Below are 19,652 nucleotides of genomic sequence, written 5' to 3'. Positions count from 1 at the left end.
GACCGGAGTTTTAATATGCAAATGTACCATAATTGACACGGAATGCAGATTTGCCCGTGACATCATGTATATATTACATTCCACAGCAGCTTACATTGCACAGTAGTATTAAATAAGAATGGTTATAATAATACAATGTAATATTTAAAGTTAGAACTCTTACAAAATGGGTCCCAATATTACAATATGCTGTTTTCTCATTTAATCTCAGTGGTTTTGCAAGCCTCCTTTCCCAGACAGCTCATTACAAAGAAATCATTCATGTCTTTTAATTCAGAAGCAGCTGTTTTCACATGTAATCTGCAATGTTTTACAACCTTCCTTTGCCAGAAACAGCTCATTACAGGCGAACAATTCGGTGTAATAATAATACAAATTAATAATACAATGTAATGTAGAACTCTTGAGCAAACTAGTGGAGGTCAGCTTTTCCTACCTGATACAAGCACTAAAACACCTATTTAGCTCTATCCCTGCGGTACTAAACTGTATTCACGTACTTGTTTGGTACACGGAGGAGAAAGTGCTGTCGGACCTATTATTCAGCTTCCAGTTCTCGTGTATTTGATACTTAGTGGGTATGTGTGACTATTAGAAGGTGAGTTGTTTTTATTGTTTGTGTAGAATTTGACTTTTAAAACAATAATTTTAACGTAAGTTTCTAATATTAATCACTGATGGTTGTAATATAGGATGGAGTTTGTGTATTAACATTTCCTCTTTGCGGTCTACAGGTATTTTAAACTGTAAGTTTATGAATACTATGTTGTAATAGTTGACGGATAGTACGTACTTGAAGAGGTCAGTTTTAAAGCCATGGTTATGCTATGCCCTAGTTTTAGTTGAGGATACTGGTAGGATTGACAGTAGTCAAGTTAAAGTGCAGTTCGCGTACCCTTTTATTGATATTATCTACCCCCCCCCCTTTTTTTTCTATGCTAATGTATTTTGCTCTGTTTGTATGTTTAATTTTCACTGGACTGAGAGCCATAAAAGCTCCTTTTGGATCAGTGCTTTGTTATAGTTGTTACAGATAAAATAGAACGTGTTTACAGTAATAATTTTGTCGGACTTGTGGACTAATTAAAACTGCGACATTTAAACTGTACTGTAGATTATTACTTGTTTGTCCCGTTGGCCGTTTGGTTGTGTACAGAGCTAAACATTTTTACAGTTATGCGGAAGCGTGAACAGTTTGCTAACACTTGCCGTCTGTTTTGCTACTTATTCACACTTTCGTTACCAAACTAATTTATTTTGTAAGCTATTTGTACGGTGGATGCAAACCTATAACCTCCCTCTTTACACACACTGTTGCTGAAAATATTACTGGAATATATTGCTGATCAGAATCATGGTCGTGTCGAGAAATATGAATATCAAGTACGTATGTGTATACCGTGTTGACAGTGTCCATTGGCCAGTGCTGTAAATCCAGTGTTGATTTTTCTCCACTCCTCTACTCATGCACATTTCCTTCTTGTGTAACTGTACCGTGACCACTTTTCTGCTAGTTTTCTTTATCTCTTCAGTTTGTGCAACCCCTCTAGCCTAATTCTAGTCACAGTTAACTTTTTCACTAAATCAGCATTCTATACAGCGTAGCTCAGCCTCCCCGTATGTTCAGGAGACTTAAGTGTTTCTAATATTGATGGCTTGCTCTTCAGGATGTGGTTGTGAAGTGAAATTTCTAACAAGATACTATCCACTGGTTTCAGAAGATCCCTTTGATTTTTCCCTGTAGACTGCTATAATTAATCTGAATTAGGGTGGCATGCTATCCCCACCACCACCTTATTGTACATGGAGCACATTCCAAGCGAGGATTTCCAGTCCTTTTTAGGAGTCTTGTATTTCCCAGCCTGTTCATGAGCACCTTTCAATCATCAGCAAGGCAATGAGTGGCTGCTGTTGTGTGCTTGGTACCCAACTGCACCTTTTTGTCATAGATGCAACAGTGATTACTTGTATTATCATGGGTACTTTGTGCAGGTAGCATGATTACTAGTTATGCTGCTTAAAGTGTCAAGATAAGTACTCCTCTTCCTCACAAATGGTGCAGTCCTAAAGGATGCCTGTATCAGTTGGTGAGAGGTGGGGGGAGTACAGTCCTCTACAAAACCCAGGATAGACTTGATTAAAAACTTTTGGGGAAATGGGGGATTCAAATGAGTTATGCTTGGATTCTGCATACATTTGTTATGATTTGTTTTCTCTCTTAGAGATAGATATATATAATATCTCTCTGTCTCTCTCTCTCTCATACATATATATCTACTTTAAAATACTGAAATGCCATAACATCGACTTGCAGAACATTGAGAAGATCCTCTCTAATGCCCCAAACAAAATCCTCTCAACAGTTGCCTTGCCTGATTCCATACATGATCATCTACCCATCTTCACATTAAGGCATCATTATACCTAATCAAAAACAGTATTGGTACAAGCTTACTGTAACCTGTTCTCCTTTACTAAGGGCTTTCTTGTTAACTGCTGCATCCTTTTCCCCCCAGACCTCATGGTCTCTGTCCTTTTCATAGTACATGTAGAGCTGTCCTTAGTTTTATAACATCTGTTAACCAATATTGAAATTCTGGGAACTTAAGTCTCAGCACTTTTCCTAGATTTGTGCAATGCTTTTGTCATGGTATCCCATCAGAAATTGTTTCAAAAACTAGCTTGCCTAGGAATACATGAAACTTCACTGTCTTGGTTCTCCAGCTACCTCAGAAATAGGAAACCCACAGTAAAATGGAAAAATGACATTTCCTCATTCCTTCCCGTTATGGTGGCTGCCCCACAAGGATCCATTTTAGGTCTCCCGTTATTCATTGTATTCATTAATGATCTTCATCTAGCTTCTAAACAAGCCACTGGCATGTAGTAGACCATTCAAAAATCATCTGTTGTACTAAAAGCATAGATAAATTAAAAACAACTCACTCAAGTCTTTCTTTACAGTAGAAGCATGGCACAGGTCCTCCTAAACCCTAAAAAAAGAAACAAAGCTGATCCTATTTACCCAAAAATCATTCAACTGACAACAAGAGTGATTTCAAAAATCGCTTCCTCTAACAAAACCAAGATGGGATTAGTCAAATTAAGCTTCCAGAAGTCCCTGTTGACAAAGGTTTAAAATTTGACCGTCACATAAAATGAGCATTAAAATACTCACCAAAATCTAGATCCCATCTGTAGAGTCAACCAATATCTCAGAATAGTGCCAGAAAAATTTTATTTCTAGATCTCTTCTCTACACTACTTTATGTTGCTCCCATCTTGGTTAACTACATTCCACTTGACTCTCAATGCTGTAACAAGGGTTTACCTTTATATCGTAGATCACATATGATCGACCTACCACTTTGTTAACATGTTTTCCGCGAATTTGAATCCGCAACAAGTCTTAAATATCGAATTGTCGAATTTTGTTTTCGGCCGTGCCACACCTCCACACCAGTGCTACCATGGGTCAAAAGGGGGCGAGATTTAGCTGTTCGCATATATGGTTTTTGGCATTTGGGACGTTTGCATTTCGGAGTTCGCGGAAGCGTGGTTGATCATTTTGAGATCGCCGTTTTAAAGGTAAACCATAACTAAGTTCTATAATAAAATGACACAATTTACTGCCAGTTTTTTTTTGGACACCACTGTCTGGCTTTAAAGTTTCACTTTCTCAACTAGTCACTTCCTGTAAACTCCTTATGCAGAAAAATGCCTTGGGTAAAATGTTGGAAAATATTTTTCAAACTAAGTAGACAGCTGAGATCCATCCACTGACAAATTAAGCTAACAACTCAGTTGGTGACTTTTTTTATACTTCTCTTTCATGGCTAACATTTGGAAGTCCTTCCTCTCACTCTAAAACACAGTAAACAATCTTTTTTTGTTTGTTTGCTTGTTTTAAAGGCACAAACAAGAGAATGCCTAAAAGATGCATAGCTCTGTACATGGACAACTCCTGGATGATGAATGCCCTGCCCCTTACTATTCCCTATTTTTTCCAAGCACTATACCCCTGGTTACTGGTCCAAAATCTCCTCCTTGTCCTCTACCTCTTCCTCTTCTTCCTTCTACCTGTTTTAAAACATTCTTTCTCACCTCTCAGTATTAACTTGGTAGAAGGATAGAAAAGGATGGTTAACTTCCATATACTTTCCATAGCTGTCTAGATGCTGCTGCTATTAATAAATGACTGTTTAATTTTTGTGTATTGATCGATTGATTACTTGCAAACCTTTTTATGTAATACAGCCTTTCTGTAGTTTTTCTCCCCAGGCCACTGTTGAAGTTGGGTATCCTTTAAACCATTTGGGCTGTCCCAGTAAACACGTGCAATAATTAAATACATCTGTGATTTAAAATATGTTTTGATGCACCTATTGAAAAAAAAGTCCTGATCTTGTATGTGATGCATCTTTTGACACACACTGGTCCATGTGTTGTACTAAGTTGTCTTCTTATGCAGTCGAGCCAAACAAAGTAAAAAAAAAAAAATCTTCAGACTTTACTATCTTAGCTCCAGGTCTCAAATGAATGTTACCTGTTTGGATAAAATATGCATGTGCCTCGTTATTGACATGTGACTATACATTCACTGTAAGGAAATGATGAATGTACTATATTAGTGTGTGAGCTTGGGAAAGAGACACTCTCCACACCTTGTGCCTATTGACACATTACTTAACTGGACCTTGGCTACAATCTTGGAATTGTTTGTATGTACTGTATAGCATTGTGTTAACTTGGTGACTTGTCTGTTCATTTTTATATACAGCTCAGAGTTGTATAGTTTTTCTCCATTTAACTTGTGCTAACTGTGCAATTATTATATGTAATGTGGAATTTTTTCCCCTGGCCACAGCTGAAAAGGGGCTTTAACCAGTCAAATGTTCTTTGTCATACAGGAGTTGAAGCATATTTTTGCTTCCCCTGTGCCCAGGTTTCAGAGGAATTATCATAATAAGCCTGCTTTAGTCCATATCGGTCTCGCCCTCCACCAAAGGTAAAAAGGGTGGTAGAAAGACTTCCCTGCAAAGGCTACCCAAAGTCATACTTATTATCCTCCTTTAACCTGACAAACCAGGTGCTGTCTGGTTATCCTTGTCCTGTTCTTCTCAGTCACATTCCTCTTGCTGTGTCTTTCTGTCCCTTCTATTTGGCTAAAATCACCCAAGACTCCTTGAGTTCTTTTCATAATTCACTAGAGTTGTTACATAGTTTGGAAATCTTTCCCCCTTTTCTGGGCGTTCGTCAGGAACAACTACCCTTTTTTCTAGAGGTGGTTTAGGGTCTGTTGGCTCAGGGAACTGTTCAGGAAGTTCCAGTTATTCAAAGGGGGAAAGGGGTTTTATTCCAGAATGTTCTTTGTCCCAGGAAAGAAGGCACTTGGAAACCCACTCTGGATTTTTTCTCAGCTAAACAGTTTTTGGAAGGTTCCATCCTTTTGGATGCTGTCCTTTCAAACCTTGTTTTTTCCTCTGCCACTTCCTCAGGCTTTTCTTGTTTCCATGGATCTCTAGGATGTTTGGCTACACATTCCTATTCATTCTCTCTTCAGTAAGTTTTTAATTTCTCTTTTGCTTCCTGGCATTTTCAGTTCTGCTTTGCCCTTTGGCCTCACTACTGCCTCAGGGAGTCTTCACCAAATTCCTCACTCCTGTGATTGCTTTCTGCAAGTTAAGGAAGATGCAGGATCCAGACTGTTCCATTGCTGGCATCCCTGCCTCCTCTCAAGGCCTCAACTCTCATTGCTTTCTATCAGTTACAGCCAGATAATGTCTGTGGGCTCTGTGTAACATGATGTCCACCATTCCTATGCTCTCTGTAGCCAAGCTCCACATGAGAAAGCACCAGTGGTTTCTAAAGTCAGTTTGGCTCCAGCTATCTCAAGTTGGATCTTGTCCCTCAACTCGGGACATCCTTTTAAGCCTCCACTCTCCTCTCTGGAACTTTTCACACATGCTTCTGATGTGGGATGGGGGCTTCCTTTGGCCCTCTGAAGGTGCAGGATCTTTGGTCTCCAACAAAAGAAAAAACACATCAGTGTCAGAGATGAGAGCACCTTTTCTGGCTGTTCAGATTTTTCATTCGCTTTTCCTTCCAGGGCTCTTCAAGATTCTTGCAGACAATACTACTGGGATGCTGTATGTCAATAAGTGGGGGGCAGGTCATGTCTCCATTCAGGTTTGGGAGCTAGCTATCCAGTATCGGGTGGCCTTTCAGGTAGTTTGCATTCCCTCAGATCAGAACATAGTGGCAGTTTGCATTCCCTCAGATCAAAACACAGTCTCTGAGCAGGTCCATAACACAATGCCACAAGTGGATGCTTCATAGGGATGTTTCTGGACATTGTCTACCAGTGGGATACTCCAAGTAGAGCTGTTTGCCTTCCCTCTGAACAGACAACTTCCTCTGTTTTGTGTCAGAAGCCACATGCCATCTGGCCTGGAAGGTGGACTCTCTGTCTCTGTCTCTCTCTCTCTCTCTCCCTTCCTCTCATTCTGAAAGCCCTGCTATAGTTAAAAATAGGGTGCTCTCAAAATCTTGCTGTTGACTGCCTTTTGGCCCAGACAACATTGGTGGTTCCTCTTGCATCTTGCCAAGGCAATCATTGCAAGTTACCTCACAGGTTGGACCTACTCAGTCAAGACAAGGGATCCATCTCCACCTTTTCACCCTTTAGCTGACGTAGTGGGTGATAGGGTTTTGTTCCCCCTGTAGACACCTGTTTTTCTGAGGATGTGCTTCAGGTCCTACAGGAGGCCAGGAAACCCACTACTAGGAAGTCTTGCTTATCCACATGGAAGAGATTTTCTCTCTGGTATCTTGCTCATAACCTCGATCCATGTAGTCTGGATGTTCCTTTGGTTCTCTCTTATTTGTGTGAATTGCTCAATGCTGGGCTGACATATATTCTTTTAAGGTCCACCTGGCAGCTATGTCTGCTATTGACTCTCCCTTTAACCTCTAGATTTGAGGCCAAACAGTTTCTTGAAGGCAGCCTTCACATTAGGCCTCCCAGGAAGCCTGTCCCTACTTTCTGAGATTTTAATTGACTCCGGCTCCTTTTTTGAGTCTGCTGCTTCAGCTTCCTTACAGCATTGTGTTTGGAAGACTTGCTCTTTTTGCCCTTCTGCCAGACTGGTGTCTCAGCTGAAAGCCCTTATGGCTGTTCTCCTTTTTTAGTTGCCAAGGGTATCCCTTCGTACTAATCTTCCTTTTATGCCCAAAGGGGTTAATGAGTTGTCTCTTAATCAGTCTATTCATTTGCCCTTCTCTGCTGTCCGCTAGTGAAGGATTTGCACACCTTGGATTTGCATAGACAACTCTGAAATCTTGTTTGGATAAGATTAAAGCTATTCATTAACAGATTTTCTGTTTTCATCCTAAGTCTTTAGGTTTGGCTGTTTCTGCACAAACATTTCTACTTGGTTATCCAAAGCCTTTTCTTTTTGCAATTCTCATTCTACTAGGGCTGTGGCTTCTTCTGGCACTTTTGGGTTTGGATACTAATTTTATTCTTGAGGCAGCTACCTGGACCTTTCCGCATACAGTAACCAAGTTCTATTGGATATGATTGCTAGGGGCAGAGATGGTTTTGCAAGGACCATTCTCCATGGCTTCCTAGAGGGCTCTGCTGGCCCTTCCTCCTTCCAGTTTTCTTACTGAGCTATTGTACTCTCCCTATTGTAAAGAATACTGCAACAATGATATGGAATAATGACATAGTACATTTGTGTAAAATCTTACCATAACAGTAGATGTCCTCTTCACTGTTGCAGTAGTTGCTCCCTCCGTTCTCCACCTTGTCCTTTTTCCTTTTGGATGTGCTTTTTATCTACTAGTATCCTTGGACTGTCATAACACTTTTCAGTTCTGAGGAGGGTAAGTCCAGGCATCGCCTTTATGCCCTACACCGTGCAAGGGAGTAAATGTGTGATGTATGGTGTAAACATTGCAATCTGAAGGCTCTTGTATACTGGCTGGATGTCGGGCTACTCTTGGCAGAGGATCCTATTGTAAAGCATACTGCAACAGATGAGAAGGTCCTCTATTGTTAGGTCAGATTTTATACAACTGTACTTTTGCATTGTGGGGGAATCACGAAATCTAGGTGAAATAGGTGCCCATGGCTAACCAGGGAAAGGTGGCCATAATTTATAAAAATAGAACAGCTTGTCTCATAGCATGACTGCTAAATTAAAATATTTTAGAAATATACTTTTTTGCAAGAACATCCCAAATATAATAGAAAAAAGAATAATTCTTAGTAGTTTCTTGAGGTAAGACATCATCTTTTGACTACCTGTTTCAAGTCCTGAGCAGCAGGATATGACCACAGTCATACAGTTCCTAATCCCTAGGCAAATTGTTTGTTTTATGCTATAGCCAAAATTACTGCTATAGGAAAGCTACCACTAGAACTTTTAAATACCTGCAAGGCTAAGTAACATTAAACTAGGTAGACTTCTCTTAAACTTGCTGTTCCAACTGTAGCCTTGCCTATTAGCTTACATTATAAATCCCACACTAACCTGTGGAAGAAAGCATTAATGGGTACCTCTAAACACTTCCTCACTCATTGCCTGTTGACTCATTGCCAGACTAGAGCCTAGCTGCAATTTTGGAATTTTGTTTGTGATCAGTTATGGAAGTAGTGAAGTAACCAAAATAGACGGTTATCGAGTCCAGCATGACTTTAAGGCTAGTTATAGCACTTCAACTCCTATTATTACAAATAACTTCTAGGATGCAAGCCTTCTAACTGAGCAGTGTTTCTGAACCTGTACGAGATTTTGATACTGTAGACCATACACTACTGTTGGCAAAGTTTGAGAGTACCTTTAGCAGAGGACATATCGTCTTCGTGTGTGTTGCTTTGTACACTGTTTACAGTGCTGCTGTTACAGGTAGCATAATGGCTACAAGTCATTCACTGAGGTATTCAAGCAACTTTGAGGGGACCCAGGCATCGGATTAAGCATTTTAGGAGCTGCTTTGGTCCGTTAGTAGGACAGGGGGCAGTCCTGGGGTAAATTTAATGGTTTTCATCTGTAGATCTAAATTGTGCTTAAGAATGGATAGGGATGAACTTGTTTTATGGATGTAGTCTGTTTCACAGCAGCAATATACCTCTCTCTCTCAAACTGAGTTGCAATAGAAGGTTATATCCCTAGTCAGAGTATTTCTGATGCCATTTGACGTGCAGTAACTCCATTAGTACTGGGTCAGTGGATGCCTTGTATGCCAGACACGAGTCATCTAGAGTATAGTGACAGAGCTGTATATTATTATTTATCATTAGCTTTCCTGTTGGCATTATCACAGAACTGTAACCTGTTTAAAGTTATTTCTTCTTAAAGTGGCATTTCAGAATGATTTTCTTTCTGGCTTTTACATATTGTTTTACCGGTCAGCAGTATTAAGAAGCTAACTTACAGTGCTTTTATTTACAACACCACCAGAACTATGTGGCACCCCAGAACTGAAAATCCTAGGCCTAGATAATGAATGTGATTTTTTGGAAGTCTACAAGTAATTTTTTTTTTAAGAATAAAACGGCAAGTTTTAGTACTTGTCATTTCACTATTGGTTTGATGCTTGGTGGTCACACTTATAAGTAGTGAGCATTTTGTCTTGGACCACTCAAAATCAGTTAAATCCGTGGGCTGAGACAAATTTCTTTCTGTGGTTCAGTGCTGTACCCCAGCCAACAAATGTTGGTTATTACTGTTTTCTTCAGTAGCCTTGAATGTAACTTTATATTACAAAATGTACATATTCTAATCTGGATTAAAGTCTCTGACTACTTACAAAGGATTGGTTGGTAACACTCTTCCTGTTCCCTTCTATTTGTTCCTGTTCCATTTTATTTCCATTTCCTCCGTGCCTAATTCAGTTGCTTTTCCAGTGTGTTTTCCCTTTCTTTATGACTTCATTTCTAACAACTACTTAATTTCTTTTATCAAATCCTCTGTTCATTTTACTGCTGTAGACTCCTTTTTTTCCCCTTCTCTTTTTTAATTTTTTTGTCCCAGTCTTCTTTTGTTATGCCACTTCTACCTTGTTCAGAAGGAATTGATGCACTTTGGCCCTTTCCTAGAACATTTCAAAAACTGTGTCTTCATTGTTGTAACCGGGGAGAGGTTCTTATAGGAATCTTAAATTTTAGATGAGGGAATGAAGTGAAACACAGTGACATCTTTTGCTTGTTATATATCCTAGTATGTATGACTGTGAATCATTTGCTTTAACTATCCCACAGTACCGCTGAAACTAAGCAATGTCCATGGGGCTATATCACCACCTTTCTGGGAATGTCAGAAATGCAAATCCTGCATCTGAGTAAGGATATTTGATATGCTCCCATGTTTTTGATTAACTGTACTGTGATTTGACAAGCAGATATTGTACAGCTATCCAAGTATTGTTTGTACAGTCTGTGTTAGTTTAAAGAATCCTTGAATAAAGCAGTACCTGACTTATTCAAAGATTTCACCTCGGTCATTTATTTATGTAAGTTGTACTGTTTCAGCTATCTTTGTTGTACTCTGGGCTTACTGCTAATGTGTGGAGGAGATGCATGGTGTGGAATATGAAGAATGTTTATGTATGTTAGGATTTCATAGGTTCATAGGTTGGTACTAGGCTATTGGCCCTAGGGCCTATACAAGACTAGCCATAACAATTCCTTGGCTATTTCTTCCCACAATATTTATTTCCCTGGACCCCTGTCTAGCAGGATGACTGACATGATCCCCGGGGTGAATTTCCTATCTCCCATCCAATCATCAAGGTTCCTTTTGAAGAGGGCCAAAGAGGCACTCTGCTTGACATATGTGTGGGTAGTCTATTCCAGAGTTTGGGGAGTCTCTGGGTCAGGAACCTATCCCTCCAGCATGTCTTGTTCATTGTGATGACATGGTTTAGATCCCTGGAGCATGTGGCTCTAAGGGATTGGGATTTCTTAAGTGTAACATGTCCAACAGCTCTGGGTTTGACATGGGCTTGTATGTTAAGCAGAGATCACCTCTGAGTAGACAATATGCGACCGAGCATAGCTGGAGTTGTTTTAGAAGGTCAGCATGGGGGATCTGCTTTAGGCCTGTGATTCTTTTAGTGAGGTATTTCTGTGGCCTTTCCAGTTGTTGCAGATGTCTTGAGAGGTACATACCAAATGGTGCGTTTTATTCTATAATGGGTCTAATGAGGGATGAGTATAGTGGGACAATGACCTCCTTTGTTCTGGATGAAAAGCCGTTGGTGATGAGGTGTGCCACACAGGATTTCTTGACTGGTGTGGCAATGTGGTTATCGAAGGTGAGACCACTGTCCACCTGTGTCCCAAAGTCTCTTATCACACTTTCAGTGTTTAGTGTACTGCCACCTATGTGGTAATTCACAGGTACATGTTTTTTTTCCCAAAGGGGATAACTATACATTTCTTGGCATTGAGCTTGAGCCCATGGCTCTGGCACCAATCATCTGTTTCTGTAAGGCCCTTTTGTAGAATATCCACATCATTTGAGGATTCAATAATGGCTCCCAGTATGCAGTTATCTGCGAACTTTATTAGCCAGAGTCCCTTTGCGTTGGCCTGTACTTCAAAGAAGTAGATGCCAAACAAGAGCGGTCCCAGGACTGAACCCTGAGCTACTCCACTTTGTCACTTGTCTGGAGCTGGATTTGGAGTAGGCTACTTGTGTGGGTTCTGTCAGTAAGCCAGTTGGCAAGCCATGGAGTGATGTAGGGATTAATGCCCAGCTTAGTAAGTTTATCTATGATTCCAGAGTGGGGGGTGGTGTCGAAGGCCTTGGCGAGGTCCGGATAGGCTGTGTGGACTGCCTTACCCCCATCCACCGCTCTGGATATTGATTCGAAGAAGTCCATCAGGTTCAGGAGACAAGATCGTCCCTTCACACACCCAAACTACATGGGGTCCAGTGTTTGAAGGTTGCCAATGTCTTTGCTTATAAGTTCCATGATAATATGTTCCATGGCCTTGCAGATCAGGCTCATCAGACTGATGGGGCGGTAGTTCCCAGGATCCAAGGTGGATCCCTCCTTGTGGAGTGGGATAACTGTAGCTGTGCGCCACTCACTGGACATGAAGCCTGAGGTGAGGCAACAATTAAACATGACACTTAAATGAGGTGCCAGTTCATTTTGTAGTTCATGTAGTACACAGCCTGGAATGTCGTCTGGTCCCTTGGATGCTGTACTCTTAGCTTTGGTGAGTGCAGTTTTTGCCTGTGTGGCCGTTATTACCGGAATTTGGCAATCTTTCAGTATTGAGATGGGCTGTTCAGGGGGTGAGAGGGGGGTGAAGTTGGCACTGATCCGATCTGCCAGGATATTGGCAATATCATCCTTGGGATCAGTGTATGTGATGACATTCTGTTGTAGCTCAGAGCAGATCTGACCATTACCATTTAGTTTCTTGACATAGCTATAGAACGCCTTGTGGTTGTCTTTGGAATCTCTTGCAATTTTATTTTCGTAACTTGCTTTGGAGGATTTTGAAGGATCTCTGCTTCTTACTGAGGCTGGTAAGGGAGTTTTTTTTTGCATCCTGGGAGTTTCCTCTTTTCTGTAGCAGTTTTTCTTTTGTTGTAAAGTGTGTTTATGGCAGGAGAGTGTCTTGGTTCTATTTGGGATGGCATAATTCATGCACAAGTGGATGTGCTCATACAGTGCCTTAGTGTAAGATTCAGCAGTCGAACTTTCAGTTCCCATCTGCATGGGTGTCATGAAGTTTGTCACTTCTGACTTGAGTAGCATGAAGTTGGCTTTGGAGAAGTTTTTTTACGGAGGTTTCCTTACTGGAGGGTGGGGGGGGGGAGTGAATGTCAAGGGTGATCAGCATATGGTCAGACCTGACCAACGAGGGGGTGACCATAGGTGTGAAGCATCAATTTCCCATGTTGGTAATGACCAGGTCTGGGATATTGGAGCCCCTGGTAGGACTATGGATTAGTTGATCCAGGGCATTAGAATTTATGAATTCCAAGAACGGTTGGGCATAGGTGTTTGGTACATGAGTAGTTTTCCTAGTTAATGGCAGGGTAGTCGAAATCACCCAGTATTAGGGTGTTTGGTTGTAATATTTTCCAGTATGTTTAGAAAGGTGTAGTGAGAATCTTTGGGCATAGTGGGGGATCTGTAGCAAGCTACAATTTGGATTGCAGTCTTACCTATTGTTAGTTGCACCTGGAGAATTTTAGATGCATTGTGATGGGCAACTAGCCTATTGGTGTGAATATGGACATTCTTCCACCTTTAGTGTTTCGGTCCTGGTTTGGTGGCCGAAAAGTGTGGTAAGAGCTGTAGCCTGGTATTGCAGGGGTGCTCTCTGGAGCCTTGAACCAGGTCTTGGTTACTGCACAGATATCGATGCTCTCCATTTTTAGGAGTGCCTCAAGGGAGTGCATTTTTGAGGTTTACACTTCTAGCATTGAGTAGCATTACCTTTAGATCAGTTGAGATGAAAAGGAGAGGCACGCTCTCTTCAGTAGGTGATTCCTGCATAGCCCTTAAGAGTGGTTATGAAAGTATGATGGGACAGGTGTGAAATGTATTTGTACTGAATGGCTGGAATCTAGCCTTTGGCATATTTTGTATGGTTGAATGCTGGTAGTGTTAATATCTTCCTTCTCCCATGAAAAATGGCCAAGGTGACATTAGCCTTGCAGAACTACCACAGTCGACAAAAGATAAATAAAAATAAGTAAATCAACTGGTACTAAATGTAAAGAGAAGAGGTATGGAGATTGTTGCCACACTTGCAGCTCATCACCTGTGTTTAGAGTGTGTGATATGTCTTTAAGAAGCATTCCAGTCAGTGTGCATATAAGTACTGAGCATGTACAAGTAAGCGTGCCAATTTGAGTGAGCAGCTCGAGTGAGAGCATGCATGCATGTATGTAGTCATAGTTAGAACTATGTTCTTGCCATCCATCCATGATGTGTTTGTATGCAGTAAACTACTTAAACACCCAAGCCTCGTTGTCGTCTTAATGTACATAAGATGAGCAACAACCTGCATAGCTTCTGTAAATTAGAAGGCCCCTTAATTGGAATTTACCTTCCTTAAATACACCATATTCTGGTTAGGCAGGCATTTTGATATTCACACTTTTAATATTGTGCATACAAGTGTTGTATAAAACATGTTTCCTAACCTAGGATTCATTTTAGTGCTCATGGTCCCAGAAAGAGTGTGGATCATCAGTTGAGGGTGTAGAACAGACTTGGACTGTCCTTTTGTTTTATATTTGGGGAGTGTAGGATTTATGCTTCTTTGTCCCTTGCTTTAGGTGCCACAGTGGACACACTGAAACACATCTTTACTCACTGCTTTAGTGCACTGTGTGCTAGGCGCTCAGGGTGCCTACAAGACGCAAATAGTAATGAATTAAAACTGTCACTTGCATGTCTGTGACAGATTCCAGTCTGCCTATCCCTCACACATCCCGTATTAGGGACTGCATGAGGAACAAAGAAGTATAAGTAATGGATAGTAGGAAAAGGCATTTGAAAGGACATAGTGAGAAAAAAAATATATAAAGAACACCTTAAGGGATGTGAAGGTAGTCACGTGCACAAATGTATTACTGTTTATGATTTATAAACTTCTGCATAGTACTGTGTCTTAGTCAACCTTAGCTGGCATTACTATGTGAAGTTGGTATCAACTTCAGTGGGCCATTTTGATAGAAATCAGTAAACGTGTTATAAAGTTATAGCAGTACAGCAGAATGATTATTTTTATTTTAAAAGTAAAATATGCAGACACTTATCTGTAATAAGTTTCACAAGAAACTGCCGTACTTTGTGATTTGCTGATTGTTTTATAACTTACCTGTGCACCAAAACCTGTGGTGTATAAACTACTGAAGCGCCCATCCAAAACATTTTTGGGTTCTTCTTTGGGTGGACGGTTTAAAGTATGTATTTTCAATGTACTGACATCACAGGATGAAAACAGTGAATTTTAACGTCAGTGGCATCAGCGTAAGAAGAACATGTGTTGCGTCCATAGACTTTTAATGGCCGCACCAACATGCATATGAGTAGGTGCACAAGATAACATCTATGGGAGCACTGCATGATCTTCTATCATGACTTCAGTTAAGTTATTTGGGTACTCCTTTAATAGAAAGTGCACAAAGCTTTTTTATTTATAAATTAAAAACATAAGGGCAATTGGGCAAAATGTATCATGGCACGTGACTCGAGTACTGCAGTGTGTGTGTATGTATAAAATATGCATATGTGTGTGTGTGTGTGTATGTATGTGTGTGTGTATATATATATATATATATATATATATATATATATATATATATATATATATATATATATATATATATAATTTACATACACACACTTTTATATATATATATATATATATATTTATATATATACATACACATTTTTATATATATATATATATATATATATATATATATATATATATATATACACACACTTTATAGATATATATATATATATATATATATATATATATATATATATATATATATATATAAATATAAAGTGTGTGTGTGTGTGTATATATATATATATATATATATACAGACAGATACATATATACATATATGTATATCTGTACATATATATATATATACATGTATATATATAGATATATATATATATATATATATATATATATATATATATATATATATATATATATATATATATATATATATATATATATATATATATATATATATATATATGTGTGTGTGTAATATATATATGTGTGTGTGTGTGTGTGTGTATATATATATATATATATATATATATATATATATGTGTGTGTATATATATGTATATATATATATATATATATATATATATATATATATATATATATATATATATATATATATATATATATACACACACACACACAAAAAATATATATATATATATGTGTGTGTATATATAATACACACACGTGCAATGTAAACCTCAGCAAATCACTGTATAATCAGTGACATAAGAAAACTTTACAGTGAGACTTAAAGGGGCATAGAAACACACACAAAATTAATGGCAACAAAGTATCAACAAACCCAGAGACCCTTTCCGCTACCCACTAATGCTCTGCATGTTCCACACAATAAGGAAGTAAGACCTCTGGGGAAGGCCTGACAATATAGCATTCTGTTGTTTGACTGCCCACTCCATCAGGTATTGCTTAAACCACCTTCCTTCTGTGAAGTAGCACTCGTTAACAACAGGATCCCCAGGATTCACTAATAAGACTAAATTAGTCTTACACGGAAGAGCCAGTCTGAATATGATGGCAGTGCGCCATGCATATTAATGAGGGTGCGCTGCCTCAACACGGAGCATGGATGAGTGTAGGGGGCGTGTCGGACTGCCTATCAGTCCAAATATCCACGCCCCTGCAAGTTTGAAACACTGGAAATGTCTAGTTACATGAGCGGGTCACTCACATGTGTACATTCTAACACTAAACACCTCCATATAGTAAACCCCGTGCAAATATAAAAAGTAAAATAACTTTTTTTTTTTTTTATTTTTTTTTTATTTTTTAATTTCCGATATAGCTGCCAGTATTTGCACGGGTTTGCCCTTTGCTTAGCTACAGTTAGCAGTTTAGACACCGATGAGGATAATAAGAAAAATATGTGCAAATTAAGCAAAATAGCGATAACGTAGTGGTTAGTGCCTTCTCACAAAGAGGAGGCATTCCCGGTTTGAGTCCCACCACTACACTTTTCATTTTCTGTTGGAAATATGTGTACAAAAATATTTCCTGACATGTATTTAAAGTTTTGTAAAAAGCATTGAAATGTTGTATGTAGTAGTGAACAAATTTTATATATTATATGCATACGGATGCATAAGTAAATTATTTTAAGCTATGTAAAGCACTGCTAAGCACATTTTACCAGTATTGAGCATATTTATATTTGCTCGTAGCTGAGCACTGCATTAACTAGCACAATGTCTTTGCACGGAGCTGTGCATCGCTTAAACTAGTGCAAGCGGAACATGTTTGTGCGTAGCTGCGCACCGTTCTAACCAGGGTAACGTTAGGCAGTGCCGAGCAATGCTGAGCAACGTCGGGCAGAGTTGAGCAGAGCTGCGCATCGCTTAAACTAGCGCAAGCGGAACATGTTTGTGCGTAGCTGCGCACCGTTCTAACCAGGGTAACGTTAGGCAGTGTCGAGCAATGCTGAGCAACGTCGGGCAGAGTTGAGCAAAGTCGGCTAAACATGGCCACACCTCCTTCACTGTACCTTAATCATTGAGGTCTGGCCAGTAGGAAAATAAAAAAACAGTACAGGGCTTGAACTCTGGATACTGTGCACTATAGTCACAGTACATAACCACTAAGCCATGACAGCATTTCATAACCATGCACTTTCAACAGACACATATCTATCTAAGGATTATCAAACATTGCTGACATCAGCTAAGCAGGTGTGCCTACAGGTGAGAATACGTGCCATAACTGGTTGTAGCTCCCTTCTGCAGTCAGCATGGCCGGGGTTGGAGAAGGCACTCTATTTCGAGCGCAACGTTGGGGCATTGAGGAGACCAAAGTAATGGTTTGGCTCCTTGTCCACAATCACGAGGAAAGACTTCTGCGGGGCCAGTACCAGGGCACCCAATACAAAACGGAGGCCTGGAACTGTCTAGCTTGTGATCTCACCAGTGCCACTGGTGAGCAGATCAGGCACCATTACTCTGACCTGAAGCGACGCAAGGAGGATAAACTGGACCAGTGGATCCAGGAGGCCCGTGGGATGGCAAATGCCCCAGTACTGAGTAAGTAGACATTGTATTGGGTATTTAAGAATTGCTGTTCTTGTCTATACTATGGATAGGTATGTCTCATTATCACTCCATTTACTTCACAGCTGCATGTGTCCGGGCTATGAATTGGCAAGCCCATGAAGATAGGCTGCAAAGGCTGCGTCACCTGGCAGGTTAGTAATTATTCTGCATGTACTGTTATATAAAGTAAATGAGAGAGCCTTCAAAAAAGTGTTTTAACCCAATAAATAAAGGTGTAATAATTCTTTAATAAAGGTATAATTCCTGGAGTGCGTCTGTGTGATTTTCTTTGATATGTTGTTGTACTGTTGCATTTTAGAAATAGTACTGTTGTATTAAGCAGTGTTAGTTAACCCACACTTGGGTAGGCCCATAACTGTTGGTTCATGCCAGCATGTACAGGTTAATCTGGCACATGAGTAGCTTGGTATTGTGTTCTCCAGAAATGTCAGTGTGCTGCCAGAAATGTAGGGAGCTGGTAACATATAACTGATAATTTCACCTGAACATATCTAGATAATTATATGAAAGTAGAGCTGTCAGTGTACCATCACAGCAGTAGTGTGTGTGAGCAACTCTCAAAATATGTAGCAGTAACATCTGCATCCTGGACAGTTTGTATGTCAGATACAGCTCATGTGTATAATGATCTAGCAAAATCCAGTTGCACAATAGGAGGACACTGGGTAGTGTAATAATACATGTAAGAGATATATAACTGCAGTTAATAGGAATGTAGTGTAAACTAGAAGGATATACAAGTTAATTGAGCTGCCTTTTCCACCCTACTGTATGTGCATAAAAAATGCAATTCCACACCTCAATGGGTATGTCTAATCTCAAAACATTTGTTGGGACATATGTCCTATTGGTTTATAAATATTTGCTTGGTTTATAAATATTTCCATTCATTTCTATGCATGTGCCCTGTTCATATACCACAATATTGGTGGCCTGTTGCCATCAATTACACCTGCATGCTGTTGTAATGTCCACTATTGTTCTATATATGCATGTGTTATGCTTGCTTTTCAACTGTTGAAACTCTGGTGTGTTGGGTTAATAGGAATACTTTTGCATGATGTTATAACTAACTGGGAATGCTGTTGACTGTTACTAACCCATATCTTTATTAAATTCTCCAAAACATAGTTCGTATGGGAAGGCCAGTCCCAGCGGACCCACATGTCCCACCTCAGCTGGTCATGGCACCTGGCACGAGCAGGTCCGGTGCCCAGCCTTGGGAGCTCCTCCTCCGTTGGCCCTGTGCCACCTTCGGGTGGAAGTGCTGCAGGGGATGGGGCTCGGGGGGGCCCCCCCGTGCAAGAGTGGGAGGATGAGGGCCACCTATCACCCTTCAAACGGTCCAGGGTGTGGTGCGTAGAGAGATTGAGCGTTTTGTTGCAGAACCTCTATGCCAGCTTGAGGCATGAGTGGCGTCACTCCCAGGTCAGACTGCCCCACAGCCACCCTCTGGGCTGTGAAGGTGCAGTGGTAGCTGCCCATGGGTGGGGATCTCAGTTCCACTGTTGACATATGTGGGCTCATGGGTTTGCGATTTCCAAACATCCCTCCCAGTCAATGGTGTTCACCCACCACATGTCATATTTCTCCCCTGTATGCGTCTTGTTTGTCTTTGTCTGTTTGCCTCCCCAACCTACCTCCCCAAATATACCTACTTCCCCTGTCCCACATTCCACTCTCACCTGAAAAAAAAGGGGCAATCTGCTCCCAAAAAAAAAATTATGCCCCATACATAGCTGCCCCTTTTGCATACATGTCCCCTGGGCACATAAAATGTAATT

The 19,652-nt window shown here is 40.1% G+C and overlaps 1 protein-coding gene across 2 annotated transcripts in view; it reads left to right on the top strand.

The window, feature by feature from the left end:
* The first annotated feature begins 202 nt into the window (after nucleotides 1-202).
* Nucleotides 203-19,652, top strand: part of SMIM12 (small integral membrane protein 12) — a 177,786-nt gene continuing 158,336 nt past the window's right edge. Inside the window, exon 1 of one of the 2 annotated variants that reach the window (XM_044059246.1) lies at nucleotides 203-598. The gene's annotated coding sequence lies outside the window, so the exon portion shown is untranslated. Of the gene's footprint in view, nucleotides 599-723; nucleotides 747-19,652 lie in introns of those variants that run through there. The other variant, XM_044059253.1, reaches the window with a different exon arrangement.

Source organism: Protopterus annectens, chromosome 1.part2 (assembly GCF_019279795.1).
Source record: "Protopterus annectens isolate FY-2018-M chromosome 1.part2, PAN1.0, whole genome shotgun sequence".
In the NCBI taxonomy this organism is placed as follows: domain Eukaryota; kingdom Metazoa; phylum Chordata; order Ceratodontiformes; family Protopteridae; genus Protopterus; species Protopterus annectens.
This window is presented reverse-complemented; position numbering and strand designations above follow the sequence as displayed.